The sequence below is a fragment of the Megalops cyprinoides genome, chromosome 17 (assembly GCF_013368585.1).
Source record: "Megalops cyprinoides isolate fMegCyp1 chromosome 17, fMegCyp1.pri, whole genome shotgun sequence".
In the NCBI taxonomy this organism is placed as follows: domain Eukaryota; kingdom Metazoa; phylum Chordata; class Actinopteri; order Elopiformes; family Megalopidae; genus Megalops; species Megalops cyprinoides.
Genome location: NC_050599.1, coordinates 25940654 through 25952044, shown reverse-complemented (window position 1 = coordinate 25952044; position 11391 = coordinate 25940654). Strand labels below are relative to the sequence as shown.

At 39.4% G+C, this 11391-nt stretch overlaps 1 long non-coding RNA gene across 1 annotated transcript; it reads left to right on the top strand.

The window, feature by feature from the left end:
- Nucleotides 1–920: 920 nt before the first annotated feature.
- Nucleotides 921–11179, top strand: LOC118791826. The gene is made up of 6 exons (XR_005005577.1): nucleotides 921–943; nucleotides 1928–2050; nucleotides 8334–8414; nucleotides 8571–8711; nucleotides 10613–10651; nucleotides 11115–11179. It is a non-coding gene; the product is annotated as an uncharacterized LOC118791826 (long non-coding RNA).
- Nucleotides 11180–11391: the final 212 nt, after the last annotated feature.

Genomic DNA, 11391 nt, shown 5'->3' with positions numbered 1-11391 from the left:
CTGAATACAGTGTCCTTTAGTTTTCTGCCATTGGACATAAAGTTTTCTATCCAGTAGTTTTCTGCCATTGGACATAAAGTCAGATTTGTTGTTGAAAAAATATGCCAAAATCATGAAAACAGTCTACAAGTCTACAGAGGTGTATGTGTGTGTATGTGTGAGAGAGAGAGTGGGGGGGGGGGGGAGAATTGTCATTGTCAACAGTACATCTACTGTTTGTTCATAAAAGGATGAGTTTGCATGTTCTGTACAAGACAGTGGTTGTTCTGTTCGTGTAAGCGTATCGGCTTCAGAAGGTTAATTTGACTAGAAGGCAGGGCTCATGCAAAATGATATGATTTCAGTCACAATGTGCCTCTCGGAAATGTGAGTGTTCTCCGCCGTTATTAACAGTTGGCTTCTGTGTTCATTCAGGTAAGAGTTTGAGTGCATTACTTTCTTTAAAGGTTAAGAAACAACAGTTCTGGGAAATTTGGTGATGGTATTTTGATATGGAATATGGAAGCAGAAAAATCATAAAACCATTAAAAACTTATTAACCTGTAATGTAATACATAGGATGTGACAGAGCAGGGAGAGTTTTGCAGTATTTTGTAGACCATTTGAAGTAATTAATGTTACAGCTGAATTATTACGATTTTATTTTGGGGAACAGCATTACTGTGCAGCTCAGAACTGATGGTAGTGGGTCTGGTGGTCTAGATTCATGCAAGTACACCAGTGGGTTTTCAGGTCAAATACCAGCCAGGGCCATGTTCATTTCTATGGATTAGCCATGTATTGGAGACTTCTGTATTTACTCATTTTAGATGTAATACTTACAATGACTGCATCTGGACTCTACAGACCGAAATACTCACCATGTGGTTTAAAAGCTTGACTGTCTGGGGGATCACGGTGTTTCTGTCCTGCTGCGTGGATTGCGATGCTACTTACAGCAATTGTAAGTGTTGACCTGCCTTCCCTTTTTTACATACCTTCGAGCTAACAATAGTTTGGACCGAATGTGCTTTTGACAGTACAAGTTAAAATAGCAGCATATGGAGATGGGGCTTGTAACAGGGTATCACAGGCACACGGACAGAGAAAAGGAAATTACTTTAAGTGTTCTGAGCGCTTCACTGCATTCAGGATTATTTTAATTGATTTATTTTAAGATTTATTTTAATTGATTATTGGCACGTATGGCTCAGTATTACAATTTAAATGCCTCAATACAAATGACGTGTCTTTTGCATCCGCTGAAATGATGTACCAATTTCCTTTGTCCACACTACAGCAACAGGACTGTTCTATCTGTTCTGAGGAAACAAAGTGACAAACAAAAAATAGTAGCCTTCAATGATGTTCGATGACAACAGACATATCCGACTTAAAACTCCGGAGACTACAAATCATTACAAACGATTTTACAAGTGTCATGACCTATTAGCAAATCTAATTATGCCCTCATCAAAGCCAGCCACATTAGCTTAGTTAAAAAATACATATGTAGCAGCCAAATTGTTGTGTGTGTGTGTGTGGTTGTATTTATGTATTCATACCTTGTAAAAGATTTGGATTTGCCCAGTAACTGTTAAATGTCACATTATGCTATATGGTCCTTGATAGCATACCATGTCACCATGTCAGTCCAACCGTTTATTATTACATAAGTGATGTGACGCCACCTTCGCTGGAATTCCTCATTGTAAAGACGGATGTGCGTAGACAGAACGGATTATCAATAACTGAAAGAAATTCCCGCACGCTTGCTCTTGAAGAATTTCACCAGCTGTAACGCAGTAGCCTAATAACTTAACTCGCGTTTCCTATAAAGAACTTTATAGAGGTTATCGCGGCCAATATTAACCCATGCGATGCATCCTATTTGCGAAATTTACTTTATTTTATCGTTCTGATATCAAAATGTGTTCTTCCGTTTCAGATCGTTGTGTGTCATCAGATTTCTTGGGAAGCGAAAACCCGTTGTTTATAATTGATGATACATACACAGGAGTCATTCAGTACATACAAAACGATTCTTGCCCAGGATCTTCGCAAGTATGTGGTGAGTTCATTTTACATTACATTCAGACCCGTCGCCAGGGCTCATTCTTATGGCGGGCATATGAACTACATTGGGGGGCACAATTATTAGACTGTTATTTATTAGACGCTACTCATCGAATGTATTTGTGCAGCACTGACCTATAAATACTGAGGCTGCAAACATCCTAACCAAACTGGATGGATTTTAATGTCCCGAAGTTTGGGTTAAATCTTATTTCCAAAGTTACAATAACATGAAATATCTGCAGCTATTCACAGTCACTGGCACCAATCAGTCGCACTTGCAAGGTTCTGTAAGCATTTTGTTATCTAAACGCACCACGGCGGATGCTGACGCCTTATAATATCACACGGTCATAATTTAAAACAGAGTCAACATGAGACAGCAGCATCAGACCACTCTAAAAACACCGGTTGCTTCTGCGCCCGTGCGCGCACACACACAATGTGAACTTACTGTGAATGGAGCTCTCTCTCGTTCTCCCTCCGTTAGTATATCTGAAGGCTGCGTTTCTGGGTGTTGAACCGTCTCATTAAGATGTCCTTCCATTCAGCTTTGTGAGTAAGATCCGTTTCAAAGGCCAGTTGGATAAGCTGGGCCTTGCGGGTGTGCAACATGCTACGCCGATGCTCAGAGAAAACATGATTCATTGTTGAAAATGAGTTTTCACATGTAGCTGTAGATGCCCTCAATGTTAAAGCTAGGATATATGCTTGAATGACAGTGGGCATCGCCTGGAGTCCAGAGTGGAATGTACTAAGAATGTTAGTTATTGCCCATTTGTCATCTTTCGGGGGAATGGAGGTCTCCGCCATCTTCTTTGTCAGGAACGTATGAGCTACAGCATATTCCGATTCAACGATTTCAGTGCCAGCTAATCTCAGGAGTGGGCTAATCATCGATAGGCCCATGAAATCTTTGCCCTCTGGGTTCAAAGCAGCAAGTGCGCGTATGAGTTCGCTGCTGCGCTCTCCAAAAGGCGTCTCCATCTCTCCTTGCACAGCATCGATAACGCTGTAAAATAATCTCATGTACTCAGTCTTTTCGTCTGTGTCACTCTGTGACTGTCCAACGGTTTCTTCAACTAGATATTCACACAGGATCTTGTTGACAATGCTTCTCCTCTTGCTTGGACAGCTAGAACCTGAGTCTGACACAGGCTCAGCCTCAGCAGCGGTGGCTGGAGCGGGAGCGCAAAGATCCCACAGCGCAGTAAACTCATTCTCTGTGCGCAGTGCCTTTACGCATTCAAATGCATTATTCACAAGTGTAACTGCTGTGAACAAGTCCACATCTTGGCCTTGTAGCATCCTGTTTGGCGGATCGAAAAGTAACAAAACTTTCTGAACAAAGTGCGCAATGAAAAGAAAGCTACGCTGCGATATAACACGAAGTAAGCCAGTAGCTTCAACCCGCACCTCAGCTCCGTGGCCCTGTGTACTCTCCACAAACTTTGTCAACAGTGTTGATGTGTCAGTGAAGCTCTTCACCACAACATTGACAGTTGCCAAGTGGCCAGTCCATCTCTGGTCTAAGAGGCGTTTCAGCGTCTCGCCCTTGTATTGAATAGCGACAGTAGGTTTCCTGATGAACCTATACAGCATATTGCAAACACTGAAAAATTCCTCGACAGCTGCTTCACTGGACATGGCAGAAACCACCACCAAATGAAGTTGGTGATTAAAGCAATGAATGTAAGGTATGTCACGATCTAGTTTGTTTTGAAGCAGTCTCTGCACACCACCATGTCTCCCCGACATTAGCGACACACCATCATAAACCTGACTCAGGAGTCCAGCTTTCGTGAGCTCATTGATGATCACACCAGTTAATGTCTCTGCATCCCCTTTCTCTGATGTAGCTATAACCAAGAGACGCTCACATATCTTATAGTTTTCATCAACGTAACACACAACTACAGATATATTTTCTTGGCCTATAGGATCCCGTATTCCATCCACTTTTATTGTGTACCAGCTATCCCAGACCTGTCTCACTATTTCTTCAGTCACAATATTGCTCATCAGTTCGATCATCTCGTTTTGGATTTCTGGGCTGGTGTAGCGTGCGTTCCGTGGAATTGTTTTTATAATCTTTGCCAGCTCCTTGTCTTTTCACATGGTGTATGCAAACAGAGACAAGAACAGTCCAATAGACCCATCATTTTCTAACATGCTGTCAAAACCTGCTTTATCTCCACGTAAGGGTAACTCATTCACCACTAAAAACACAAGCATATCAATTGTGGCTGAGATATAATACCTGTTGCGTGCCAGCTGTTTTGCATTTAGCATAGGCCTAGTGGAAATTTCGGTCCCTGTCTCCATACGTTTTACCGATTCCCTCCACATTAATTGACAGGTTAAATGCTCCTTTGACGGGGCGTGCTTACTCAAACCCTTGCCTGTTTCAGTGGCATGTTTCCAATCAGTGAAGCCCTTAAGTGAGAAAGTTGCATCTGATTATTTGAATTTCCTGCACGGATAGCAAAACGCAGCGTCATTTTTAACAGAATACTCCAGCCAGTCCCGGTTCTTGTACCAGCTTGCAGAGAATGAACGTTTTTTGGAGCCATTCTTCTCTTAACATTCTTACTGGAAATTGGTGAGCACAACTTGTTTGGGTTTATCCGTACCAAGGTCATCCACTGATGCTACAGGCAGGTGTGGTGCCATTAGTTTCCCTCCTGCAGCAGCATGGCTAGCAGAGCTAGGTGATCCGGGGCCGCTGCTGGTGCTAGGCACAGGCTGCATTTCGGCATCTTCTCCGACTTCTCTTTTCTCTGGGATTAGTGGCGGAATCTTGCTCCAGTGGGTTGGAGGTGCTTGTAGATTTAAAGTTGAGCCACTTGTGTATATCCATTTTTACTTTTTCTAACTTCTAAAGCTTGTAAATCACTGCTGTCACAGCCTGACTGGCATCCCAACTAGCGCACGTCGCGCAATTAGCCTAGCTAGTTGTGCTACGTAACTACATCAACTTCTGTTTTCTATTTTATCTTTATTTATAAGAAATATGAAGTTATTAAATTTACAAAAAATAAAATGATGTATAAGGAATTTAATGACAAATTTTCAAACTATACCTGCGGGCCAATGGGAGGGCAATAACAGCTCGGTAAGCGGGCCGTGCCCCTAAAGGCCCACCCATAACGACGGGTCTGATTACATATTGGTATTTCGCAGACGCCCTTATCCAGATCGACTTACATAGGTTACAATTTTTTACATGTCACCCATTTATACATTTGAATACTGAGGAAATTGTGGGTTAAATACATTGCCCAAGGGTACAACAGCAGTGCCCCAGCAGGAAATCGAACCGGCAACCTTTCAGTTACAAGTCCTACTCCTTATCAGTATGCTACACTACCACTGAGGGTGCAAAGGTTAAAATTATTTCATCTTCTAAGAACAGCCTCAAGATGTTAGCATCCCAAAAGGGATCATTTAAATAACAAAAACAGGTGAATCTCTAGTATGTTGGAAGAGCAAACAATCCATGTTTTCTAACAACATTTTCTGCTAAAGTTTTTAATTGTAATTTTTCCTATTTCACATCATGAAATGCAAAGAAGTGCTTTACAAGAGAAACAATAAAAATTCATAACACAAGTATTACTCTAACAAGCAGCGAAATGTACAAAGGGAAAAAAATTAAACAATAAAATCCTAAAAAAAAAAAAAAAATAAGACAATAATAGTAATAAAATAAATTGATGATGATAAAAATATATAATCTAAAAAATATATATAATATATAATATAAAATATATAAAGATATAAAGAGCATAAGACAAGTACAAGAAATATAAAACAAGTATAAGAAATATAAAAGAAATATGAAATAATGACAATAGTGTAAAATAATAAAGGCAGAATTAATTGAAAGCAAGATCATAAAAATGGGTTTTGAGATGTTCCTTAAAATTATCAACACAGGTTGCTTGTCTTATTTGTAATGGGAGTTTGTTCCAAACCTTTGGTGCATAAGAACAGAAAGCTGCTTCACCATACTTTTTGTAATTCATTTTTGGGACATTGCAAGCCAGCACTAGACAACCTAAGGGAACGGTTTGGAACATAGATAAGCAATCACAGAGGTATGAAGGTGATAAACCATTTAGGGCCTTATAAACAAGTAAAAGAATTTTAAAATCTATCCTCAATGTTACAGGGAGCCAGTGCAATGAGGCTAGAATTGGTGTAATATGTTCTCTTTTCCTGGTTTTTGTTAAAATTCTGGCTGCTGCATTTTGTACAAGTTGCAGCCTATCAACAGTTTTTTTTTTAGGTAATCCAGTAAAGAGTGCATTGCAGTAATCTAGGTGAGAGAATACAAAGGCATGGGTCAACTTTTTGGCATCTTCCAGTGAGAGGGGGTCTAACTCTTGCAATATTTCTTAAATGAAAAAGCAAGTCAAGAATAGCACCCAGGTTTTTTACTTAAGGCTTATTCTGTAGAGCCAGATTTCTAAGTTTGCTTAATATTGTTTCTCTCTGTGCATTTGTACCAGTTATAAGAATTTCTTTTTTATCTTCATTTAGTTTGAGGAAATTTTTACTCATCCACTGTACAATGCTGGATAGGCCATTTATCAAGAGATTTAGGGCATCAGTATCATCTGGCGCTACAGATAAATATGACTGAGTATCATCAGCATAAAAATGAAAATTCACTCCATAATCGCAAATAATTTTTCCAAGTGGCAGCATATACAGACAAAACAGTAAAGGACCAAGGTTAGAACCCTGTGGAATACCAGAAACAATGTCATGCTTGTCTTAAACATGGTCACTGAGACTAACAAAATATCTTCTGCCAGTAAGGTAAGTATAATACCAGTTCAGGGCTGTGCCTGAGAGACCAATCCAATTTTCAAATTGGTTTAGAAGTATCCCATGATCGACTGTGTCAAAGGCAGCACACAACATTGTTATTATCAGCACTCACTCTAAGATCATTGATTACTTTTACAGCCATTGTTTCAGTACTGTGTCCCCTTCTAAAACCAGACTGAAATTTTTCATGAATCGTTGTCATGTAAGAACGCATCCAACTGTTTAAACACTTCCTTTTTCAATCTCTTATTCAGAAAAACGCTCTTTGGCATTGTGGTCAAGCTGCAGGTTTGGCACCTTATAGACAAGGGTTCGAGGCTGGGTGGGGTGACTGCTCTTGCCCTTCACTACACTGAACTTTTTTACAGAGCTACGACCTTTCAGGGGTACAATAATCAGACTAGACTTTCTCTTCAACTGTTTCTGTGCTTTGATTTTTCTATCAGAAATAACAGTTTCAATATTGTAGACATCACAGTATGTATGACTATATACAATATTTTCAGGCAATGAATTTCTTTCATGTCTATGTACAGGAGTACCACTACCTTGTTTTTTCATTGAAAAGTCCTCTTGTCATAATAGATGGTTCATGAAGTTGTCGGCCAGCACTGACATTCAGTTGCGACTCGGGTGAAGACCATCCCTTCTGAATAATGCAGGCCTACCCCAGAAACAATCCCAATTGTCAATAAAATCCAAATTGTTCGCAAAACACCAGGTTTTAAGCCAGTCATTTAGTGAAAACAGACGACTGAAAGCTTCAATGCCATGGTTGTAGACAGGAAGTGGGCCAGATATTATAAATTTGTGACCAGAGGATTTTATCTTGCTGTGCAGTGAAATAAAGTCTTTCTTGAGGGTTTCTGATCTCCATAGCCTGATGTCGTTTGTGCCAGCATGAATAATAACAATAGAAGAGTGGTCTGTGTTGACTCTCAGGACTAAATGTGCAAAGTCGCAAACTCTCACTCTGGGGAAACAGTGTACTTTAAAATCATTAAAGAGTTTGTGGTCAATCGCGGTGTCCAATGGAGTCTCCAATGACGACGACATTATCCATCTTGTCCGATGTTGACAGCTGTGAAGGTGACAAAGATGCAGGGGAGCTGAGAACTTCAAACCGGTTTGTGGTGGTAAAATCCGGGGCTGGTGGTGGAGGGGATCTCGGGTGGCCTTTACTGCTTCTCTGGCATAACCAAACTCTGTCTATGGGTGCAGGGGTGAAAAACACTGCCCTCGGCCTGAGGCGCCGAGGGGTCGGCGGGCACAGGTGAGAATTTTGCGGCGTAGATGTGGCCAGGGCACCTGCGCTGCTGCGGCCTTGTGGCTCATCCTCATTTAGCTTTAGGACCAGAGTGGATGGCTACCTCAGCCATACGGGTAGCATATTTACAATTTCAATTAAGATTGACAACAGTAATTTTATATATTTTCAGAAGCAACTGGGGGTGGAAACAACATAAAACGTTGCAACAGAACCTGTATTTTATCATTTGACACAAATGAAAATACAGTAGGTAAGTAAAATCAGAAAGGTCTATGACTCAGTCTTACTACTATCCTATGTCCAACTTTTTTAAAACGGCTGTTTAAATCCACTGTTAGTAAATCAGTACTCTACATTTTTACCCATGAATACAATTCCATCTGTGTTGAATTGCTCCATGATTTAGGGGATTCCAAATATAAAACTGAAGACATCTGGATGCGGAAATATAATGACTCGTATCAGATATACCTGCATACGAAGTATCAAGGGAAACCTCTTTGTTTTGTACCGGGAAAACTTTGTGACGGGATCCAGACACAAACAGGTAGGCTATCTTACAATTACTCATATTCTTCACTATCATAACTTATATTTAAATATAGAAGCATGACTAAAACCACACATAAAGCTACACTTTAAAAAGTACAGTTCACACAAAAAGCAGGGTTCTGAGTGTAAAAACGAAGACACCCGTCAGAGGACTTAGGAAATAGGTTAATTTTTCAGTCATAGTACCCTCTAGTGGCGTAAAGTAAAATCGTCCAATGCCTCCAACATTTCAAGGACCTTAACACGACAGAATAGTTACAGAGGGTGTAGCGTGGCCGGAATATTGAGTGAAATTACAACGCTGTGGGAATTAGCATCTGCAACATCACTTCACCGTGCTGTGACAATGAAGGAGCACTTTACAGAATTTGACTGATGCAATGTCTTCTCTGTGTCAGTGAATTATTCATTTGAGATGGTGATCAATTCAATTCAATTCAATTAGTCATCATTATCACATAATATGTCAGATATGCAGACAGGCCTATATGAACAACACAAAACGTACACACAAGAAAAAAGCTAAAACATTATTCAAAACATGCACTTGTCACATAAAACTTAATTATATGATTACGTCTAAAAAGTGAGAATGAAAGTGCACTGAACAATATAAAGTCGTTAAATTGATTTAAAAATGTTAAACTTATGATAAGCATAGTGAAGGTTATTTTTAAAAAGAATTTTCAATCATTCCATTAATAAGCCATGGGAGTTCATGAGAATAAAGCCAGCGGGAATGAAAGAATGCTTCAATCTGTTACTCGTTACTCGACGGAAGCAGCTGAAGTTCTGAGTGGATAGTCATAGTGTTGTAGTCTAAGAGGATGGCTCTTGCTTTGTCCCTTGCTGGCTTGTTGTACAGCTCAGAGACAGCACACTGCTGTTGGTCAATGATCTTGCTACTTAGTTTTACTATCTTGTTCACGTAATCCTTGTTCTTGACACTCAGGTTTCAAGACCAAAATATGAATGAAAAAGTTCAGATGGACTCAAAGAAGGATCTATAACAGAGTGTCATGAGTCTTTTTCTGACCTGAAAGTAATCCAATTTCCTCATGAAGAGCAGCCATTTGTTGCCCCGTCCTACACACTTTGTTTGCGTTGACATTCAATGTGTGGTTGATAACAACACCTAGGTTTTTACAGCTATCAACCATTTCCACAGCCTGTTTTTTTATGGAAATCTGTCAGGTAGCTGGGGTGGGGAACATCTTAAATTGATAACCACATCCTTAATCTTAGTAACATTCACCTGTTGGGATGAGTTGTTGCACCGCTGCACAAAGTCCTATACAATCAGGCCATAATTGGATTTTCTGCATTAGAGGACATTTGCAAGGGAATCAGATTTTTTACTTGCTTTAGGATACTGACTCCACCATAGCCTTTCAGTCTTACATGTCAGGACAGAGCATGATCGGTACTACCATCAGTCATCCAATAACATCACATGGTTTTTTAATTGTAGGTATTGGCACTTTATCCTCCACACCCACTGCAATTATTAAGACAACATTCAAAGAATTATTATCAGTCACATGACTGTATAAAAACAGTCATGAATGAATGAATATCCAGTCACTCGTGCTCTCATGTCAAACATATTGATTTATCATCTGCTGAAAAAAGGATTCTGACATACCTAGTGTCAGTAAAATATGTTGACGCTTACCTAAGATTGCACTGTATTCTTGTTTTTTATTTATTTTATTATTTTTTAGTTTAGTTTAGTTTTCTAAACTCAGACTAAACAGGCACGTAAACTTGCAATTTAAATGAAAATATTAATAACTCTGTAGCCCCTCATTTTGTTTTGGGAAATGGGATATGGATTTGTTAGGTGACTTGCTCCCTTTGCGACTTACTAACAATTTACAACGTTATTTTTTGTAGGTTGTCAGAATTCAAATTCAGAAAAGATTCCTCCCCAAGGTAACTGTAAATCCAATTTTTGTTGAAACTAAATATTTTCTGTCAATTAATATGCTTTTTAATGCATCTTTGGGTTTACAACAAAATGCAATGCAGTGAACTGTAACAGCTCATTAGATGAAACAGGCCATTTAGAATTTGAAAACAGTTAATCTCATATCTCAAAGCACCTATCACAAAGTGTTTTGGTGACAAATTGTGCTTTTTGCCCGGATGATAGTCCACATGGCAGGAAAAAAAAAAGATTTCTAGGCACCTGTGCCTGAGGTTGGGTTCTGTACCCTATACAGCACCATTTATCACAAAGTCTCTGAATTTTCAACTTAAATGAAAACATTATTGACTCTGTAGCCCCTCATTTTGTTTTGGGAAATGGAATATGGATTTGGAAGGTGACTTGCTCCCTTTGTGACTTACTAACAATTTATAACACAATTGTTTTTTGTATGTGGTCCATCTTCAGTGACTCTCCCTGGCCAAGCTGCAGGTAATCGTAAAATTTCATGTCATTGGTATTCAGAAGCTACCACACAAAGTTAAATGTAATTTTTGGTTGAAGTCAAAGATTTTCTGTCCATGAATCAATAGTCGTTTTTCATGTATTTTTAATACTATGTCCTTTTAGGTTTGCAATCATAGGACTTGGGGACAGATATCTGTCATTTGATTGGTACTGTCCCACACCAATCATCCGATAAAATCACATGGCTGTTTGAATTTTCAGCATTTGTGAAGTTCTC